Raw genomic sequence first — 7,750 nt, 5'->3', positions numbered from 1 at the left:
TTGTTAAATATATTTTCTGAGTTTTTGAATTGAACTTATTCTCCTTCTTCTATACCTATTATTCTTAGGTTTGGGCTTTTCATGGTGTCCCATACTTCCTGGATATTTTGAGTTAAGCTTTTTGTTAGATTTAATGTTTTCTTTGACTGACGAGTCTATTTCCTCTATTGTATCTTCAATGCTTGAGATTCTGTTTCCATCTCTTGTATTCTGTTGTTCACTCTTGTGTTTGTGGTTTGTGATCGTTTTCTCATAATTTCTGCTTCTCTAATTCCATTGGCTTGTGTTTTCTTTATTTTCTCCAAAGAGAGAAAGAGGGGTGGAAAAGGAGAGGAGAGGGTAGAGGAGGGAAGAAGAGAGAAGAGGAAGAGAGGGGAAGGGAGGGTAGGAGAGGAGAGATGAGGGGGAAAGGGGAGTAGTGAAGAGGAGAAAGTGGGGATCAGAGGAATGGAGATGTGAGTGGACAAGAAAGAAAGAGAGGAGCAGGTAGGAGAGTAGAGGCTAGATGGAGAAGAAGAGAGGAGAGGGGAGGAAAGGGGAGGAGAGGAGAAGGGGGAAATGTGAGTTGAGGAGAAGGGAGGAGAGGGGAAGGGAGGGGAGGAGAGAGGAAGGGAGAAGAGAAGAGAGGGGACAAGAGGAGAGGAGAGGGAGGAGAGGAGGGAAACAAAAGAACCTTGGAACAAGATAAAGAGATCTTGGTATCAGGGTCAGTAAGTATGCCTTCACCCATAATCAAGGCCCCCCAGATACACGCCAGATCCTGATGCCAGGTTCTGCTACATTTACCATTTCCTTACAACTAAAGTCCTCCACACAGAGCTAAGTGTCATGCCCTGCAAGATCTGCCAAACATTCTATAGACACTGCCACAGTAGACACATGGGTGGTGATAGGTGAACTGAGGTATTTCCTATATAACACCGAAAGCATGCATAACACAATATATGCACCACAGAAAGGCAGGCATGCACACACATACACACAAACAGACACTTGCATGTATGCATGCACACATGTATGCATGAAAACACCAGTATATACCAGATTCTTCAAGTTATCCCCTCAAAGAGAAATCTTGCATACACCTCAATCTTACATAGTTTAGAATGTGCTCTCTCTCTCTCTCTCTCTCTCTCTCTCTCTCTCTCTCTCTCTCTCTCTGTCTCTCTCCCTCCCTCACACACACACACACACACACACACACACAAACAAACACAAACACGGACACTAGCATGCATGCATGCAAATAGGCATACATGAATACACCAGTTCCTATCAAGTACATCATGTTATCCTCTCACAGAGAAATCTTACATACACATAAATCTTACATAAATTGGTAAGTGGCTATTCCTTTTAAGTATTTCCTGCCCTACACTGAAAGTCACCTATGACAGAATATCAGTTCCTGTTAGAACCCCTGAAAAGACAATCAATATGAGGGTATAAAGCTGTGAGATATTCACGGGGCTAAATGCCATTGCCTCTTTGTTTCTCATGCCATACATCAAATGCCCCACATATAGGAACTCAGTCTCTCACTCTCTTTCCCCTCTCACACACATACATACACACACAAAGAAACACACACAGACACATATCCACATATGCACACAGATCTCATTATGTCCTCCTGTGAGGTTCCACTTCTCATAAACACAAATTACACACATAACCTGGAGTCAAGACCAGCTAGGTATTTCCTGCCTGCCTTACACACTTTAGTTCTGCGATCCTGTTAGGTACTCTCTCCTATAGCGAAAGTTCAAAATATTCATACAAGTCTCTGTATTTGTTTCTAGGACATAAAACAAAGTACAACCAAAGTCACACATGATCACAACTAGGTGTTCCACCCTGCTCCATATCCCCATATTCATACAAGGCGCATGTCATGTTCTGTTATCTATCTATTGCCTATGTATTGGTAAATCTCCACCTACATACACATGGTTGTATAGCAGGTCCTGAATGGTTCACCCTCCCCTACAGCCAGGTGACAGGTGCCTCTGTGCATCACTTTGCCTATAAATAGAGCTTATCATATGGAGATGTGTTCAGGTCCAGCTAGTATCAGCTTAGCTACAGTACAATCCACACACATGAGCACACACACACATACATGCACACAGAGCATGCATATATAACAATGTGTCTGATTTTGCAAGATAGTCCTCTCATACAGCATCACACTAGATATACATACATATAAACACAGACCCTCAACACACATACAGACACAGCACACATACACCCACACAGATGGATATGTGTCAGGGTATAATAGGTATCTCCTTCCTTACAGCTAATGACCCACTCTCAGGCCTGTTTCTAGTCCTGCTGTCTTCCCCTAAATTATACAGATCATAGACACTGCCTGAGGTCTCAGGTCATGAGAGGTTCTTCCTTTCATTATCTAGGTCTCAATGTACCAACATGGGTACTTGATCAGTAGTGCTCAGTACCCCAAACCCAGTGACAAAATTCTTAATAACATCACACAAACACACACACGCATGCACACATGCACGCACTCACATACACACACACACACACACACACACACACTCACACAAGTCTAGGCTTTATAGGCAAGACATCACAAATTTCTGCACCTCTATGTATCTGGCTCTTCATATTGATTCCTCCCTACATGGAAAACTGCCCAAAATGTGGCTACTGTATGTTTACTGGGTTCAAACTCACCCACAATGCCTGCCTCAGCCCACATTTGATGTGAATTTCTATATGTATCCTCCACTCTAACCAAAGTCCCACCAAGGAATTGAGATACTGGTATTCCTCTGTTCACTCTCCTGTAGCCACAGCCTCTTACACAAACATGGCTGTGTTAACAACAACCACATAAGTCCTCCCACACATCCAAAGCATTATAAATACATACATAGTTTGGTTTCAGCTCCCACTAATATCCCCACCACTATATCAAAATCTTACTTACACACATACATCAAATTTTCCACTCACCCCAGGTAGCCCTGTCTCTTCCTCTATGTTTTGTACTCGCATCTGAAGAATGGAAGCTAAGAACAGTCTATGTAAAGAACTTCCAGCATTTGTCTTTCTGGATGTGGACTCACTCACCCAATATAATCTATTGCTAATCCATGCATTTCCTAGGAAGATAGCTCACTAACAAAAACATTAATATGCTGAGCATCTGAAAGTAGGCTTGTGACTTTGCAGCTGATGACCAGTCAAATAACTCATTTTCTTGTTGAATCATGTGGGAAACGCCAACCCAATGTGGGTAATGTCACCCCGTCAAATTGGTCTGAGGTAGTATAAGTAAATTGAGCAAGATAGTAGCCAGATTTGCTTTATGTTTTCTGCCTCAGCTCCAGATTGAGTTCTTGCCCAAATTTCTCTAAGCGAAAGACATTGATCATAACATGTAAGCCAAATAAAATCTTCATTCCCACATTGTTTTTGTCATTATGTCTATCAGCAATAGAAAACAGAGTAGGTCAGTATCCCAAGAATATCCTCAATCTTAGGATCTTATTGCTGTCACCTGCTGAGGACTGGGATAAAGGTATGTACTACAACACTAACTAGGTGAATAGAATTTCAAAGATGAGATAGATATCATGGAGAAAGTAAATCATTCTCTAAACAAATAGAATTCAAGAATCAGAATATTATTAAGGAAGCTGATCAGAGAAAGTATTTTCAAGAAGGTGGAAAGGAAATGGCAGTAGAGATGTCGATGAAGTCTCTATGTGTGTCCTTCTCAAAAAACACATAAAGACTAACATATTAAAAGAACTGGTTGCAGGTTCAGCAGAAATACTTATGACATAGAAAAACTACATCCAAAAATTTGAGGAATCTTTAAGTGATTGACAGTGTTTACCAAAGATTGAGAAAATAGATGAATAGAATAAATTTTGAAACTTGCTAAAATGGAGATACAAGGATTTTTAAATTAAAATGACACATCACAAAAGCAGAGCAAGGAATGAGGAAAGACCAAAAAATAATGGTTTTGATAGGTTATGTTTTTAATTGTTTTGATTTTAAGCTACTGATGACCAGTGTTGGTATAATAGACCATGGCAAGCTGATGATGTACTTTCAATTTTACAAAGTAAAGGCTTTTACATAGACCTAAGTACTGATACTCGAGAAGAAAGGGGAATCTCAGGAAACATTAGCACACATTCAAGTGGAGGATGCAGGAATGTTAAGTGAGCCTTGCTTTTAGTTTCAGAATCCTAGCTCTTTAAAGGTAGGAATCTTTGGAGCCTATTGATAATCCATTTATGGGCGATCTCAAGTCAACAGTTCACAGATATTGCCTGAGGACCCTTTCAGGCAGGACAGACTAGAAACAGATCAAACATGAATCTCACCTTCATAAGTCAAGTCTTTTATTAGGACTGACTGGAAGGGAAGAAGTGTGGATGTGATATGGCCTAGCTGAGATATCCTTCCAAAAAGGAACAAAGAAGCAAAGCCTTCTGCAGTAACCCTGCTCTCACAGGACCCCACATGCAGTGCAAGTGAGTGTCAAAGCATTGTAGAGCAGACACAAGTCACCTGAGATACCCTGAACAAAGAGGTCATCCAGATTGCTGAGCCAATCTGATTTGTTAGTTCTGTACATGTGACGAATCAGGCCTTAGGTCAGGATGCACAATACAAGTTAGGTGTCTAAGTGACAATCGGTGTCAGTCCCGTGAGGTTGAAAGCAGAGCTTTCACTTCAAGGACACCAGTTACAAAGGCAGTGCACATAGACAGTCAATGAAGACACGAATTTGGAGGAGATGTTTCTATCTACTCAACACCAGGTACAGTCTGATTGGCTGCTCTCTTCCAAGACTATTTTGCTTTCATTGAACCCAAAATGCTTTCTTTGTTTTCAAAACCACTTTTGGGGTGAGGACTAGGCTACATGCCCTAGTTCCTACTAACTGAAAAATCAAAAGCCCACGCCTACATTCTGAACAGCATAAAATGCTGCATCATTCTTGTCTAAACAGTCTGTCCTTGCTAGACACCCAAGCACCTGCCCAGAACCCTGTGGGCCATCCCATGGAGATGCTGTCCTCCTATTCTATGTCCTCGTCCTCAGTGGCCCTTCTTAATGTTCCCTCAAAATTTACATTTTAAGTTTGACAGGTAACACATAATAAAGTCATCTTTATTTGCATATGTTTTCTGAAAAAATTATTAAGTTTCATTATTGGACCTAAAGGTTTTTTATTCTGTATTCTTTTCATATGATTTAATTGTCAACTTTCATGTTAGAATCGTTCTTCCTTTCTTCAATAAAGAACTGAACTTTTGCAAAAATATGGCCTTCTTTATGTGTTGTCGAACTTGTTGGACAATTTCAAATACTTTCAATATGGATTGTAATGTTTATGTCCATAAACAGCTGGTTTATAATTTCTGTTTATTTTACATTATATTTGTTTTGTTCTATTCATTTATTTTGCTATTTGTGTATTTGTCACAAACACCCATATATAAGTCAGAGGAAACTTATGGTTGGAAGTCAGTGCTGTTTTTCAAAGATTTGGGATCAAGGGAGAAGCTCAAGTCATTATGTTGTGTGTCAGATCCTTGAGGATTTGTAGAACTTGTTGGAAACTGTCTCTTCCCTTTTCCCTTATTGAGTAGTTGGACGAATATGAGTGCTGCCTCTCCTTAAAATCATGTAGAATCCATCCATGAATGCATTCATACCAGTCTTCTCTTTTCTTGATGTTTCCTCATTAAAAGTCTTTTACGCAGTATATTTTTGATCATTTTCACCCTTACCCAACTCATGCAGAGCCTTTAACCTGCCTTGCTTTATAGTATTCTGGCTTTCTTTCTGCAAGAAAAAAAGTCAAAAGAAAAGTCAAAATTTGCAATACATACATTTAAGATATCCTGAAAGAATGAAAATGCACTCAAAAGTCTACTTCATTTCTTATTGGGTTAATTTTCTGAGTGCCAATAATTCCAGGTCATGGTTCCTAGCAAAAGGAGTCACTAAGATCTCTGTATGTAACCATTCGAGGAAACTGATTATTCCTTTGCCTCCAGGAAGTTGTAGATGTGTCCTTGGTTAGGAATGGAACTCCACTTCCACTTCTTCTTTTCAATGACAGAACCACCACCTGAATTGACCTCTTGTGTGCTCCTCTGTACAGCTACTGCCTCTGTGAGCTCACGTGCTCATCAGTCCTGCTGTATCTGGAATACACATTTTCTTATATAGCCCCTCACAAACTCATCCCCGACCATGTGCCAGGTTTTGCTTCATTTCCCATTTCCTTATAACCGAAGCATTACAAACAGAACTCGATTTCTTGTCTTGGAAAGTCTTCCAAACTTACAAATACAACCACCCAAAGCATGGTTTGGTTTAAGGTATTTCTCAGTATCCCCTCTATAGCCACTGATACAAATACACACATAGGTGATGATAGATCATTTGAGGAGTTCCCTCCCTAACAACTAAAGTATCCATAAATAAAACACCCACATTGAAATGCATGCAGGCTTGCACATAGGTATACATGAAGGCACTAGAATTTATCAGGTTCAGAAAGTTGTCATCCCATAGACAAAGATTACACACACATAAATTGGTAGGTGTCATCCTTCTATGTATCTCTTAGCCTTCACTGAAGGTCACTTATAGCTAAGTATCATTTCCTGATGAGTATCCTTGCATGTACAACTAAACCCATGGTATAAGGCCCTGAATATACACACAGGACTAGGTGTCAGAGCCTCTTTGTTTCTCTCTGGTCTATAATCAAAGCCCCACCCCACCTCTCTGTGTGTGTGTGTGTGTCTGTGTGTGTGTGTGTCTGTGTGTGTGTGTATCTGTCTGTCTGTCTCTCTGTCCGTTTTTTGGGTGTGTTTGTGTGTATAATTGGACTACTCAGGTTTGGCAACTCACAAACCCTTTGTGTATGTGTGTGTGTTTGTCTGTTTTTCTATGTGTGTGTCTGTTAATTTGTCTATTGTGCAGTTTATAACTAGCAGAATCTAAATCTTATCCATGCATGTGTGTGTCTGTGTGTGTGTGTGTGTGTGTGTGTGTGTGTATTTCCAACGGAGGGGAAAAAGTCAGGAACTAACATGTACCCACACATCTCTGCACCTACATCTAAAATAGAATGAATTTTATTATTTACATACAAACACAGTTTTTCAAAATGAAATGTATTTATACACAAACACACATATTCACAGACAATACACAGGCTCACATTGTGAGAAACAAATGTAATAATGAACATACAAGAGTAGGTTGCAGGAATTGCTGGGTAGCCCTTTCTTTATACAAAAAGCTCTTCATACATGACTAAGACCATTACTAGATACCAATTAGACCATAATTAGATACCAAATTTTCTATTGAAACAGCCCCCCCCCGACACACACACAGAGAGAGAGAGAGAGAGAGAGAGAGAGAGAGAGAGAGAGAGAGAGAGAGAGACTCACATATGACTAGGCACCATGTCCAAAAGACCCACACTACTCACACTAACTGTCAGGAATGCAAGGCATAAGCTCCTATTGTCAAAGGTCCCATGCATGGCTGTGTGTCAATTCATCCTCAGTAAGACTTTCACAAATGCAAAGGTCCACGTATAAATGCATGACTAGGTGTTACATTATATTAGGTAGATCTCTGCTACAGCAAAGGCCACACTTACACCCATGGATGGTGTTAGGTCATTTTAGGTGCACTCAGTCTGTCAAAAAAAGCATGAAAA

The sequence above is a fragment of the Arvicola amphibius genome, chromosome 5 (genome assembly GCF_903992535.2).
Source record: "Arvicola amphibius chromosome 5, mArvAmp1.2, whole genome shotgun sequence".
Taxonomy (NCBI): domain Eukaryota; kingdom Metazoa; phylum Chordata; class Mammalia; order Rodentia; family Cricetidae; genus Arvicola; species Arvicola amphibius.
The sequence above is the reverse complement of the archived record's forward strand: the minus strand, read 5'-3'. Positions refer to the sequence as shown.